We start from the raw sequence: 14711 nt of genomic DNA on the forward strand, positions 1-14711 counted from the left end.
CCCTAGGTCAGCCAGGTTTTTTGAATACAAAGGATACTATTGCTATTATTATTTGCAACCATTATTCAACAATTGTTCATGGGCAGAGAGATGTACAACCTGTATTTGGTGGGCTAGCCTTTCCATTAATTTAGTTCCTTTTCTGAAAAAGAAAAGGAAGCACAATAAATTGTATTTAGAAAAGATAATTATCCATTAGCTAATGCATTTTTCAAAGAAACAGCCTACTACATGACACTGTGTCAGTTGCAGTAGAAATCCACCCATAGTTCTAAAGGGGCACGGGGCAGGAGTCACAGGCATATTTGAGGAAATTCAGGAAAAAAAGTTAGTACCTTCCCATGTTGCCGTTAAAAGATAATTTTCAGAATAAGGGAAAGTCCTGACTCTCGAAAAGATACAAAAAATGAACACGTGTTGAAGATTGTATTCAACTCGATCAATAAGGGAACCAGGTAGGTCTTATTAACCAGTTTAAAAGAATCTGAAGAACACACTGACGTATAAATCAGGAATTTGACATGACTGTGCAGAGGAAAGTAACTTTGATTTTTCCATGAGGGAAAGGTACGTCGATTGGACTTCTGTGAAACCGGACAGAGTTCGACGTGTGTAGGAATTATTTTTGCACTGTTGTCAGTTACCTGCTACTTACAGAGTTGTAAAATAGCTCAAAGACAGTGAAAAACCAAGTTCAGATAACCTGGAGAGGTAACCTTTAGACAATGCACAGTTTTCCATCCAGGCCCACTTTTTTTTTTTTTTTTTTTTTTAACATTATGCACTCTCCTGAAAGAAAGCAGTAAGAATTCACGTTTTTGTTTTGCTTTGTTTTGTTTCCTTTTTGTGGAGAACAGGGTCTCACTATATTGCCCAGGCAGGTCTCGAACTCCCGGGCTCAAGCTATCCTCCTGCCTCTGCCTCCCTAAGAGCTGGGATTACAGGCGTGAGCCACCGCGCCTGGCGAGAATTCTTAATTAACCACAGTTTTCGAGCATAAAGAAAGCTACTTGTTCTTAAGAATTACAGTTCAGAAAATGACCCTTTAGAGCATAAAGTGATTTCAAATGAAACCTGGTCCGGTGAACGTCTGTGCTGGAAATGGAATTTACAGGTGTGCTGAAAAAATGGCTGAAAATTTGGTCAATTACGTATCCAGATGTTCGTTTATCGCTTGATGCCAAATGTCTGATATTTTATTGACTTTTTTTTTTTTTTTTTTTTTTTTACTTTTTTTTTTTTTTTTTGAGACGGAGTCTCGCTCTGTCGCCCAGGCTGGAGTGCAGTGGCGCGATCTCGGCTCACTGCAAGCTCCGCCTCCTGGGTTTACGCCATTCTCCTGCCTCAGCCTCCCGAGTAGCTGGGACTACAGGCGCCCACAACCGCACCCGGCTAATTTTTTTTTGTATTTTTAGTAGAGACGGGGTTTCACCGTGGTCTCGATCTCCTGACCTTGTGATCCGCCCGCCTCGGCCTCCCAAAGTGCTGGGATTACAGGCGTGAGCCACCGCGCCCGGCCAAATTTTATTGACTTTTTGAAAGCATCAACCAGATGTTTGACTTGATTCAAACAGAGAGAGGGCTGGTTAGAGAGCACTTGCTGGTTATTCAATTGCTAGCTGCCCTGTGAACTGAAAATAACCAGTACATATGTAGATTTTTAAGGTCAAGATCATTACCACGTCACCCTGTGGCTGATGACTACCAACCTGCCTGGTTAACAGATCTTCCTTTCAAAGAAGAGGCTGTGAACATAGGGAGCAGTAGTCATTCAGTGTGTCACACAGTAGGAATTCAGTGTGCATTTGCTAAATTCCACCCAGGTATTTGATTCCAAAGCAACTGAGGTGAACTGCTTTGCTTTCTAGGGAGGCAGACATTTGGGGCAAAGAAGCTAACAAGCTTCTAGAAATGGCCTTGAAAGAGAAATTACTTTGACCCCTGGGGGGACTGGAATCAGGCATCTAGATTTACAATATTCACTCGGCTGCCATTTCTATATCTAAAAATAAAGCAAATCTGCTTGGAGTTGGCTAGTGAGTCTAAACCCCTTGGTGTTCGATTATTTACTAGCTTGGCATACGCTGTTCTGTGTATAAAGATCTGGTGACTCCACGTATCAGAGGCAGGATTTAAAGATAGAAATTCCATGTAGCAATTTGCCTTTTTGCCACATTTATAAAATCAGCCATCTGGGTGCTCATTGTCCAAATAAAATGATTTCTCTCATGACTGTGGGCTTTTTCTCGAAGGCAGCATTTTCTAAACTATGTTTGGAGGCATAGCAGCTGTTAATAGGTTTTCTAAGAAAAAGAGGCGTGACTGTGTGGTCAACAAGTTTGGAAATTGCTGGGTGAAATTGAGTGATGTAGGTTTCTTGGTTGTTGGAATCTTTAATAGGCTAATGCATAGCGTGACACTCCCATGAAACCTATATAGGATGTGCCTCCTGCCTTCAGCTCTGTTGACCAGTATTTTAATAACTCTTATTTCAGCCCATGTTTCTCTGGCTCAAAAACTTCCTATTGCCTCTGATGCCAATCCCAAACTCTTCTACTGTATTATCCTATTTTTACTTTTTTTGATACAAGGTTGTGCAGGCCGGAGTGCAATGGTGCAGTCATAGCTCACTGCAGCTTTGAACTCGACTCAAGCAATCCTCCTGCCTCAGCCTCCTGAGTACCTCTTACAGGTGTGCCACCATGCCTGGCTTGTTTTTACTTTTTAATTGGAATAAAGACACTGCCTGGACTTCCCCATCTTCCGTAATCGGCATCTTTCCTCTCTCCCACCCTAACCTTATTTCCTGCATGCTCTAAAATACATCCCTGATCCTGTTAGACTGACCTCCTCTTCTTTGTACACAGTGCCCTCATGTACTCATCTGTAAAATGGGATAATGTGTAGCTACCTTGCAACACTTAATGGAGACCATTCAACACGATGATGTATGCAGGGCTTTGATCACAGTGCCCAGCATGTGAGAAGGACCTGATAGATGTTAGCTGCTATTATTATTGGTGCTGTCATTGTCATCATTCCCTGCTTTGTGCTGTTCTGTCTTCCTTTTTTCTTCCTTTCTGCTTAAACTGGATACTACTTTTTTTTTTTTCTTTTTGAGACAGTGTATTGCTCTGTCACCTAGGTTGGAGTGCGGTGGTGCAATCACAGGTCACTGAAGCCTTGACCTCCTGAGCTCAAGCATTCTCCCACCTCAGCCTCCCAGGTAGCTGGGACTGCAGGCATGCTCCACCATGCCCAGCTACATTTTTTTTGTATTTTTGATAGAGACGGGGTCTCACCATGTTGGTCTCAAACGGCTAGTCTCAAACTCCTGGGATCAAATGATCCTCCTGCATCAACCTCCCAAAGTCCAGGGATTACAGCAGTGAGCCACCACATCTGACCTGGATACTATATTCTCTTTGTGGCAGTTCCATTTGTCTCCATCTTCCCCACTTCCTTATTTGATATGCACAGTTGATTCCATCAATCCTCTTATGTAAAGGGAAATGAAAATCCCCATTCGAATTACTGTTTCTGAGCCCCTTTCATGTAGAAATTCAGGAATCAACAAAGATTCCAGCCTCAGCTCTTCCAGAAGCCCTCACGCCTTCCACCTCACCTCTTCTTTTGAAGGATTTCTCCCATCTCTGGCTTTCTAACACAACCTCTCCATCCCATAGAGTCGAATGCTTAGCTGTCCTTGATTTGTGTCAGCTGCTTTGGGACTATTTCACCCATTTGGATTATAAGCTCCTTTAGAACAGGGACCAAGCTTTAACTTTATTTTTATTTTTTTGAGACAGAGTCTCGCTCTGTCACCCAGGCTGGAGTGCAATGGCGCGATATCGGCTAACTGCAACCTCTACCTCTCAGGTTCAAGCAATTCTCCTGCCTCAGCCTCCTGAGTAGCTAGGATTACAGGCGCCCACCACCACGCCTGGCTAATTTTTTGTATTTTTAGTAGAGACGGGGTTTCACCATATTGTCGCCATATTGGCCAGGCTGGTTTCGAACTCCTGACCTCAGATGATCTACCCGCCTCGGCCTCCCAAAGTGCTGGGATTACAGACGTGAACCACTGTGCCCGGCCTACTTTATTTTTAATCTCCATCTAGTATTTAGACCAGAGATGGGCAAATTTTTCTTTTTTGTTGTTTTCTTTAAATTTTTTTTTTTTTTTTTTGGTAGAGATGGAGTCTCACTATGTTGCCTAGGCTGGTCTTGAACTCCTGGCCTCAAGTGATCTTCCTGGCTTGGCCTCCCAAAGTGCTGGCATTACAGGTGTGTGTCATCACACCCAACCCTGATAAACTTTTTCTGTACAAGGCTAGATACTATTTTAGAGTGTGCAGGTCATATGGCCTCTGTTGCAACCACTCAACTCTATCACCGTACTCCAAAGCTATAGCCGAAAGCTGCCATAGACAGGTACCTAAATGAATGGATGTGGCTATGTTTCATTTCAACTTGATTGGTGAGCACTGAAATTTGAATTTTATATAACTTTCCCATGTCATAAAATTTTATTATTCTTTTGATGTTTTCCCACAGCCATTTGAAAATGTAGAGGTTGTCTCCAAAAAAAAAAAGAAAATGTAGAGGTCATTCTTACCTCAAGGGCCATACAGCAACTGGCATTGGTCTGGGTTTGGTCTGAAAGCTCATGGATCCCTAGCCTAGACAAATGACAGACATGTAAAAGTTAGTCACATCACAGCTGGCTTTAAAAAAAAAACAAAAAAAAAAACAGAATGTTGCTCTGTTGTCCAGGCTGGAGTGCAGTGGCGTGATCTTGGCTCACCGCAACCTCCACCTCCTGGGCTCAAGCAATCCTCCTGCCTGAGCCTCCCGAGTAGCGAGGATTACAGGCACAAGCCACCATGCCTGGTGAATTGTTGTATTTTTAGTAGAGATGGCGTTTCACCATGTTGTTGAGGCTGATCTCGAACTCCTGGGTTCAAGGGATCCATCTGCCTCAGCCTCCCAAAGTGCTGGGATTACAGGCATGAGCCACCACGCCCGGCCACAGCTGGCTTTTTGGTTGCTATGGGAGGAGAAAGTTCTGGCTGCTTGACTTCGATGTTATGCTTGGCTCTTCCCAACCACCATTTGTGGCTTTTTGCTGCCAGAGCTTGTCCTGCTGCTGGATAGAGTGCATTGCCCAAAAGAAAAAGTTTTTGAGGTTCCACGTTCTATTTATCGATGATCATTTTGAGGCTTTCACACACAAGAGACAGGATTATTGCAAGCAACAGCAATGAACTTTGGAAAACTCAGAGGTTTTCCAAGTGTGAGATTTAAAGCTTCATGCATGAAACTTTAAATTAGCTAAGAGGGTGTAACCAGAATTTTAAAAAAATGAAATAGAAGGAAATAGGAAATAGAAAGCTGTGTCTGTGCTGCTAAAGGTAAGTCTTATTTCATGCAACCTTTTGTTTGTTTGGTTTGTTTTCTGAGACAGAGTCTCACTCTCTGGTGCGAGTCTTACCCAGGCTGGCGTACAGTGGTGTGATCTCAGCTCACGGCAGTCCCTACCTCCCATGTTCAAATGATTCTCCTGTCTCAGCCTCCCGAGTAGCTGGGACCACAGGCGCACGCCACTATGCCCAGCTAAGTTTTGTATTTTTAGTAGAGATGGGGTTTCGCTGTATTGACCAAGCTGTTCTCGAACTCCTCACCTCAAGTGATCCACCCATATCAGCCTCCCAAAGTGCTGTGATTACAGGCGTGAGCCACCATGCCCAGCCTATTTTATCCAACTTTTGTTTTACTTATGCCTATGTGTGTATGTACATGCTGGGTCACTCTTAGTATTTCTTTTTTTTTTTTTTTTTTTCTTTTTTTTGAGACAGGAGCTCACGCTGTTGCCCAGGCCAGAGTGCAGTGGTACAATCGTGGCTCACTGAAGCCTTGAATTCCTGGGCTTAAGTGATTCTCCCACCTCAGTCTCCTGAGAAGCTGGGACTACAGGTGGGTGCCACCACACCCAGCTAACTAATTCTTTTTTTTTTCATAGAGACAGAGTCTTGCTTTATTGTCCAGACTGGTCTTGGACTCCTAGGCTCAAATGATCCTCCTGCCTCAGTCTCCCAAAGTGCTGGGATTAGAGGCATATGCCACTGCTTCTGGCTGTCTTGAGTATTTCTTACTGTGATCCACAGTAAGTAAACTTATTTAAATAAGTTTGCGGCTGGGCGTGGTGGCTCACACCTGTAATCCCAGCACTTTGGAAGGCCGAGGTGGGCAGATCACAAGGTCAGGAGATCGAGACCATGGTAAAACCCCGTCTCTACTAAAAATACAAAAAAAATTAGCCGGGCGTGGTGGCGGGCGCCTGTAGTCCCAGCTACTCCGGAGGCTGAGGCAGGAGAATGGCGTGAACCTGGGAGGCAGAGCTTGCAGTGAGCCGAGATTGCGCCACTGCACTCCAGCCTGGGAGACAGCGCGAGACTCCGTCTCAAAAAAACAAAACAAAACAAAAAAATAAGTTTGCAAAGTACAGGAACTTAAGGAAAAGGAATGTATCTGGAAATCCTTCCAGAATTTAAAACAAAAAAATAGCTCTAGGCACAGTGGCTTACGCCTGAAATCCTAGCACTTTGGGAGGCTGAGGCGGGAGGATTGCAAGAGGTAAGAGTTTGACACCAGCCTGGGCAACACAGGGAGATCCCACCTCTACAAAACAGTTCTAAAAATGATCCAGTCATGGGGCGTGCACCTGTAGTCTTGGCTACTTGAGAGGCTGAGGCAGGAGGATCGCTTGAACCCAGGAGTATGAGGTTACAATGAGCCATGATTGGGCCACCGCACTCCAGTCTGGGAGACAGAGTAAGACCCTGGGGAAAAAAAAAAAAAAAGGAAGGAAGGAAGGAAGGGAGGGAGGGAAGGAAGGAGAGAGGGAGGCAGGGAGGGAGGGAGGCAGGGAGGGCTAAACAGCCAGACCTTGGAGAGAAGAGGAACCTTGGCGACTAGGAAGTTCCAGATGGCAGAAAATTCAGGGCACTGTTGTCTGACTGAATCAGTCTCCCTCTTTTGCATCTCTGAGCCACTGTGCCCAAGATTCAAGTACCTGGGAGAGAACACAGAGAAGATCTCTGCGTTAACCAGAGTCCGTTTCTGTTGCTGGCAAATCATCCATCCCATCTCCTGCGTGTGCAAACTCCTAAAATAAGCACTTTTAGAAGAAACGCTGACTCGTACCAACCTTCCTTGTGTCTTAAGGCCTCCTGCAAGCTTTGCAGCTGCTACTCACAGGCAAGGGAGCCTCTCCAGTCTCAGGACAACGGTGGTTGGGAGAAGCTAACCTAAGGTCGGTGGTTGGGAGAAGCTAACCTAAGGTCAATGCCAAACACCGCGAGAACTTAGCCTAAGTGTATCAGCCCAGCTAGGATCAAGAACCAACCCTTGGCTAGGAAGGAGGGCATCTTGAATGCCAGTTCCCTAAGACAGCATTTCATGGGTGAGGTGTATTCTCCCATGGCAAGACATTGGAGGTGCTATCGTGAGAGAGAGAACAATGGATGCTTGCAGAACAGATCCCAGAGATGACCACTAAGGAATGAAATCGCTGTTCCTTCTCTAACAAAAATAACAACAACAAATAGCTGGGCGTGGTGGCAGGTGCCTGTAATCCCAGCTGCTCGGGAGGCTGGGGCAGGAGAATCACTTGAACCCAGGAGGTGGAGGTTGCAGCGAGCTGAGATTGCACCACTACACAACTACCTGGGCAACAGGATGAGATTCCGTCTCAAAAACAACAACAACAACAACAACAAAAAACCCCAAACACCGTTGCTTTTATTCTGATAATAAAACAGTGTTAATGCTCGAAATTTTAAAAGTAAAAAAATACCAAAAGTTATAAAAGAGAGCAAATGTCATTTAAAAGAATGCCGCAGCGAGGTAGTGTCTCACACCTGTAATCTGAGGCAGAAGGCAGGAACTTGAGCCCAGGATTTCAAGACCAGCTTGGCTAACACAGCAAGACCCTGTCTCTACAAAAATAAAAATAATAATAATTACTTGGGCATGGTGGTGTGCCTCTAATTCTATTATTAGCTACTTGGGAGGCCGAGGCAGGAGGATCACTTGACTCCAGGAGTACGAGGCTGCAGTGAGCCAAGATTGTGCCACTGCACTCCAGCCTGGGCAATAGAGTGAGACCCTGTCTCTAAAACTAACCGGCTGGGCGAGGTGGCTCACCTGTAATCCCAGCATTTTGGGAGGCTGAGGCAGGCAGATCACTTGAGGTTAGGAGGTCAAGACCAGCCTGGCCAACGTGGTGAAACTCTGTCTCTACTAAAAAATATTTAAAAATACAAAAAAATTAGCTGAGTGTGGTGGCATGTGCCTGTACATCCAGCTACACGGGAGGCTGAGGCTGAAGAATCGCTTGAACCTGGGAGGTAGAGGTTGCAGTGAGTCGAGATTTCGCCACTGTACTCCAGCTTGGGTGACAGAGCTAACTCTGTCTCAAAAAAAATAAAATAAAATAAAGCAAACTAACAGAATGCCGCCAACCTCTGATAACCACTGAGAACATCCTTCAGACGTCCCTTCCTCCCTTCCCCTTTCCTTCCTCTCCTCCTCCTCTTCTTCCCGTTCTGAATCATGCTTCTCAAGGAGAGACAAATGGTACTTTGGGATCTGGTCTCTTTTCTCACACATCTCTGCTGTCTAGGGGAGCACCTCCCTCCCTATGGATATCAGAGGGAGTTTTTTTCCTTTTAGAATTTGAATGGAGGAAGACTTCAGACAGAACTGTACACAGCACAGAGCTGGGGAGAAGTGGAAGATTAAGAGAAAATAATGTTGGACAAATTAGATGTAGCTTGCAAAATCTGGAGCTACAGTCACGAGAATAGGATGTAACAGAAAATCTAATGTGATTCAGCAAACACACGTTTTCATTCCTTTTGTGCAGATGGCTCTGCTAGGTGACTTGGAAGGGAAGGAAACCGAGGCAGGGCTGCTTCCTTGAAGGAACACAGAGTTGCTTCCTCTCCCCCCATCCACTGGGGAGAGAATTTCAAAGAGATCACAGCATAGACCAGCCTGTGGCAAATGCCTGAGCCAAGTGCGATGGGAACACAGAGGCGATTAAAATGCAGTCATTAGGGCCGGGCATGGTGGCTCATGCCTGTAATCCCAGCACTTTGGGAGGCCAAGGCAAGTGGATCACTTGAGATCAGGAGTTCGAGACCAGCCTGGCCAACATGGTGAAACCCCGTCTCTACTAAAAATATAAAAATTAACCGGCATGATGGCACATGCCTTTAGTTGTAGCTACTCAGGAGGCTGAGGCAGGAGAATTGCTTGAACCCAGGAGCGGAGGTTGCAGTGAGCCAAGATTGTGCCACTGCACTCCAGCCTGGATGACAGAGCGAGACTCCGTCTAAAATAAAACTTAAAAAAAAAAGAGATTGCTGTTCTATTTATGCTGTGAACATTGCTGAAAGATTGAGCAGGAAAAATGGAGATCTGTGCTCAGTAAGTTCCGCCTGAAAGGCCTCCTTTGAACATGGCAACTGTTCACTTGGTGGAATTTGGCTATACAGGTAATGAGTACTTTGTGAGAAATCGCACTCCGTGTCTCTGAGTAGCATTAACAATCTCTTGCAACAAAGAAAGCTGAAATGAAGAGGGGAAGTGTCGAAGATGTCATCTGAGGCCATGCGTAGTGGCTCATGCCTATAATCCCAGCACTTCGGAAGGCAGGGGCAGGTGGATCACCTGAGTTCAGGAGTTTGAGACCAGCCTGGCCAACACGGCAAAACCCCGTCTCTACTGAAGATACAAACATTAGCCAGGCGTGGTGGTGGGCACCTATAATCCCAGCTACTCAGGAGGCTGAGGCAGGAGAATCACTTGACCCCAGGAGGCAGAGGTTGCAGTGAGCTGAGATGGCCCAGCTGCACCCAAGCCTGGGCAACAAATAGACTCTGTCTCAAAAAAAGAAAATATCATACCCAACGGTGGCCACTACTAGTGTGGTCAGACATCCTGGTTTGCCTGGAATGGTCCTATTTTTAGCACCGAAAAGTCTTTTTAAAATTTTATTTGTTTATTTATTTTTGAGACGGAGTTTCATTCTGACACCCAGGCTGGAGTGCAGCGACGCCATCTTGGCTCACTGCAAGCTCCGCCTCCCGGGTTCACGCCATTCTCCTGCCTCAGCCTCCCGGGTAGCTGGGACTACAGGCGCCCGCCACCACGCCTGGCTAATGTTTTTGTATTTTTAGTAGAGACGGGGTTTCACCATGTTAGCCAGGATGGTCTCAATCTCCTGACCTGGTGATCCACCCGCCTCCGCCTCTCAAAGTGCTGCGATTACAGGCGTGAGCCACCACGCCCGGCAGCACTGAAAAGTCTTGCATAGGGGACCACTGGTCCTGGGCAAAAAGGTGGTGTGGTTCTTTTTTTTTTTCTTCTTTTTTTTTTTTTTTTTTTTTTTTTACCTTACCACTACCTTATTTTATGGAGAGTGCAAGGTTTGAGAAGGCATTTGCTGGTCAGTGGTAAGCAATAGGACTGGTATCTCCTCGTCTGTAGCGTTAAAAGCCAGATACTGAAGACTTATGGTACAAGAACATGACCCACTTGGAGAAAAATATCTGTATAGAGTAAGCTGGTGTATTGGATGCATAATTACCAAATCAACAAAGCAATGCTAATGCTAACTCTCTCTCTCTCTCTACATATATATATATATATACACACATATATATATATATACATATATATATATATATATTTTTTTTTTTTTTTTTTTTTTGAGATGAAGTTTCACTCTTGTTGCCTAGGATGGAGTGCAATGGTGCAATCTTGGCTCACCACAACCTCCACCTCCCAGGTTCAAGCGATTCTCCTGCCTCAGCCTCCCAAGTAGATGGGATTACAGACATGCGCCACCACGCCTGGCTAATTTTGTACTTTTTTAGTAGAGACAGGGTTTCTCCATGTTGGTCAGGCTGGTCTCAAACTCCCAACCTCAGGAGATCCACCCACCTCGGCCTCCAAATGTACTGGGATTACCCACATGAGCCACGGTGCCCAGCCATGTTAACTATATATTAAGACAGGAAACAGCTTTCTTTCAAGGAGTGCAGCTTTAAAACAGTCTTCAGTATCAAGACATTTAACCTGTACTCTGAAGCCAGGAAACCTTGGCCTGACTTGCCACTGTGTTCTTTGAAAGGTCTGTCGTTAATGTTTGACTATTCCTAATGACAATTTCTGGCTTATCAAGTTGACATTTTCCTTTCTTTTCAGGCGGCTGACATTTGAGGGAGCGAAGTAATTTGGTGGTATTCATTGCAGGGGCCGCATAGATACTGTCAGTACGCTTTAAAAGATCTTTTTAAAGTAACAGATGCTCATTATAAAAATTCAAACAATACAAAAGTGTAGAAAGTAGAAAGTACTTTCTACTTTAGGAATAAAATTTCCCACCCTTAACTTGTCATCCATCACAAGTTTGATGTGTATCTTCTCAGTGTTTTGTTGGACATATGTTAACACATGGATTTTAAAAAATAAATTGGATGATATATGTACTAATCATAGTCTTTTTTTCATTCATACTGTGTATCACTATAAATTCACTTTTTCTTTTTTGATACGGAATCTCACTCTGTCGCCCAGGTTTGAGGGCAGTGGTGCAATCTTGGCTCGCTACAACCTCCACCTCCTGGGTTCAAGCAATTCTTGTGCCTCAGCCTCCCGAGTAGCTAGGCTTACAGTCACGTGCCACTATGTCTGGCTAGTTTTTGTATTTTTAGTAGAGATGGGGTTTCACCATGTTGGCCAGGCTGGTCTTGAACTCCTGACCTCAAGTTATCCACCCACCTTGGCCTCCCAAAATGCCGGGATTGTAGGCGTGAGGCACTGTGCCCAGGCTCCTCTATATAAATTCTTAAAAGTAGAATTGCTGAGTTAAAAGCTTTCAACTAGGTTTAGAATGTGGAAGATATGCAAATCTGAATTCACTTTACGGGGTGCATATTTGAGGCTAAATTAAAACTTCTTGAGGAAGAAAGAAAACATCGTAATTCCAATGATACGGTGGAAAAGCAGAAGAGTAGGAGTTAGAATACTTTGGTTCTAGTGCTCGTTCACCTCCCAGCTAACTGGTTGACCTTTGACAAGCTTCTTAACCTTTTTGCACATCTAACTCTTGCCTCCAGTTGTATCTGGTCTCATGGATCTTCTAAATAATTGACAGAGTCAGTTCCTACAATGCGAATATGACCTCTGCTTAAGTCCATCAGGAACTCACCATTGCCTTCAGGATGAAGCTAAAACTCCCAGCTAACCATGCAGCAGTCTGTGTTTGTAGCTTCTTCTCCCTCCACGTGCCCAGCCAGGACCTTTGATTCAGCTGTTCTCACCTCCTTTCATCTCCTTCAATGCTCACAGTTTGCTAAGCCTCCAGATGTTGGTTCAGGTTGTTTCCTCCTGGAATACCTGGTCCCTTCTCTGACCATCTGACTTCTACTCATTCTTCAAGAAATAGCTTGGACTTTGTATTAGTCCATTCTCACACTGCTATCAAGAAATACCCAAGACTGGGTAATTGATAAAGGAAAGAGGTTTAATTGGCTCACCGTTCCGCATGGCTGGGGAGGCCTCAAGAAACTTACAATCATGGTGGAAGGGAAAGCAAACATATCCTTTTTCACAGGGCAGCAGAAGAGAAAGAATGAGCAAAACAGGGAAAACTGCCTTATTTAACCATTAGATCTCTTGAGAATTCACTCACTGTCACAAGAATAGCATAGGGAAAACCACCCCCATGATCCAATCACTTCCCACCAGGTCTCTCCCTCAACACCTGGGGATTACAATTCAAAATGAGATTTGGGTGGGGACACAAAGCCTAACCATACCAGACTTCTTACCTTTTCAGAAGACTTTCATGACACCTACAGGTTGAACTGATGCCTCTTCTCTTGGCTCTTGTGAATGCAGCATATTACTTCACGCATTCTCTGTAAATAGCACACACTGTATTACAATGGCTGACTTTCACATCTGGGTCACTTCATTCTTTTGAGGGCAGAAACCACGAACTGTTCATCTTTGAATTTCCAGCATCTACCACAGTGTCTTGACACATATAGAGGTTTGCTGAGTCTTTGTTGAATAAAACAATTGATCTATAAAATAAGTGACTGGATTCAGTAATACAAAATTGTAGCTAAGTATAGTGGTTCATACCTGTAATCCCAGCACTTTGGGAGGCTGAGGTGGGTGAACCACTTGAGCTCAGGAGTTTGAGACCAGCCTGGGCAACATGGTGAAACCTCATCTCTACAGACCATACAAAAAATTAGCTAAGTGTGGTGGTGCACACCTGTAGTTCCAGCTACTTGGGGGGCTGATGCTGGAGGATTGTTTGAGCCCAGAAGGTCAAGACTGCAGTGAGCTGTGTTGGCACCACTGCACTCCAGCCTGGGCAACAAAGTGAGACGCTGTGTCAAAAAAAAAAAAATTGTAGAAGTTTATGAGAATTAAAAGTTGAAGGAAACCTCAGAACAACTACTAAGGAAACATCTCAAAGTAATACAGTAAAAAAAAAAAAAAAAAAAAAACCCACAAACGAGACTGGATGCGGTGGCTCATGCCTATAATCCCAGTACTTTGGGAGGCTGAAGCGGGTGGATCACAAGGTCAGGAGTTTGAGACCAGCCTGGCTAGCACAGTGAAACCCTATGTCTACTAAAAATACAAAAAAAATTAGCCAGGCATGGTGGCCGGTACCTGTAATCCCAGCTACTCTGGGGGCTGAGGCAAGGAGAATCGCTTGAACCTGGGAAGTGGAGGTTGCAGTGAGCCGAGATCACGCCACTGCTCTCCAGCCCAGGTAACAGTGTGAGACTCTCTCTCAAAAAACAAACAAACAACACACACGCACAAACAAAGGAATTAAAATGGCACACTGGAAAATAACATAAAAGAAAACAATTAAAAAGGAACAGAGTAACAAAAAAGACACGAGGGATATAAAAAACAAATAGCAAAATGTCAGGTGTAAATCCAACCACATCAATAATTACATAAATGCAAATGGGTTAAATACTCCAATCAACAGGCAAAGATTGTCAGACTGGATTAAAAAAAAAAAACACCAGGATCCAACTATATGTTGTCTATAAGAGACATACTTCAGATTCAAAGACACAAACAGGTTGAAGAGAAAGAGATGGAAAAATGTGTAGCCTGCAAACGTAAGAGAGCAGGAGTGGCTGTATTAATAGCAGACAGAAGAGACTTTAAGACAAAAAAATGGCCGGGCGCGGTGGCTCACGCCTGTAATCCCAGCACTTTGGGAGGCCGAGGCGGGCGGATCACGAGGTCAGGAGATCGAGACCACGGTGAAACCCCGTCTCTACTAAAAATACAAAAAATTAGCCGGGCGCGGTTGTGGGCGCCTGTAGTCCCAGCTACTCGGGAGGCTGAGGCAGGAGAATGGCGTGAACCCGGGAGGCGGAGCTTGCAGTGAGCCGAGATCGCGCCACTGCACTCCAGCCTGGGCGACAGAGCGAGACTCCATCTCAAAAAAAAAAAAAAAAAAAGACAAAAAAAATGTTACTAGAGACAAAGAGGTACATTTTACAGTGATAAAAACATCAAAACAACAATTATAAACATATATGTGCCCAATAACAAAAGTAGAAGGGAATTGTAGAATGAATTACAGAACC

The 14711-nt window shown here is 44.6% G+C and overlaps 1 protein-coding gene and 2 long non-coding RNA genes across 4 annotated transcripts in view; 2 read left to right on the plus strand and 1 right to left on the minus strand.

The window, feature by feature from the left end:
- The window catches only part of LOC144338369 (uncharacterized), a 28898-nt gene extending 15400 nt beyond the window's left edge, over nucleotides 1-13498 (plus strand). Inside the window, exons 2-3 of one of the 2 annotated variants that reach the window (XR_013412397.1) lie at nucleotides 6370-6493; nucleotides 11931-12491. This is a non-coding gene — a long non-coding RNA (uncharacterized LOC144338369). Of the gene's footprint in view, nucleotides 1-6369; nucleotides 6494-11927 lie in introns of both variants that reach the window. The other variant, XR_013412396.1, reaches the window with a different exon arrangement.
- The window catches only part of BMERB1 (bMERB domain containing 1), a 169196-nt gene that overhangs the window by 23376 nt on the left and 131109 nt on the right, over nucleotides 1-14711 (plus strand).
- On the minus strand, nucleotides 750-4600 carry LOC144338362 (uncharacterized). The gene is made up of 3 exons (XR_013412387.1): nucleotides 3975-4600; nucleotides 1533-3297; nucleotides 750-1203 (listed from the first exon to the last, which is right to left on the minus strand). It is a non-coding gene; the product is annotated as an uncharacterized LOC144338362 (long non-coding RNA).

Source organism: Macaca mulatta, chromosome 20 (assembly GCF_049350105.2).
Source record: "Macaca mulatta isolate MMU2019108-1 chromosome 20, T2T-MMU8v2.0, whole genome shotgun sequence".
Lineage (NCBI taxonomy): Eukaryota > Metazoa > Chordata > Mammalia > Primates > Cercopithecidae > Macaca > Macaca mulatta.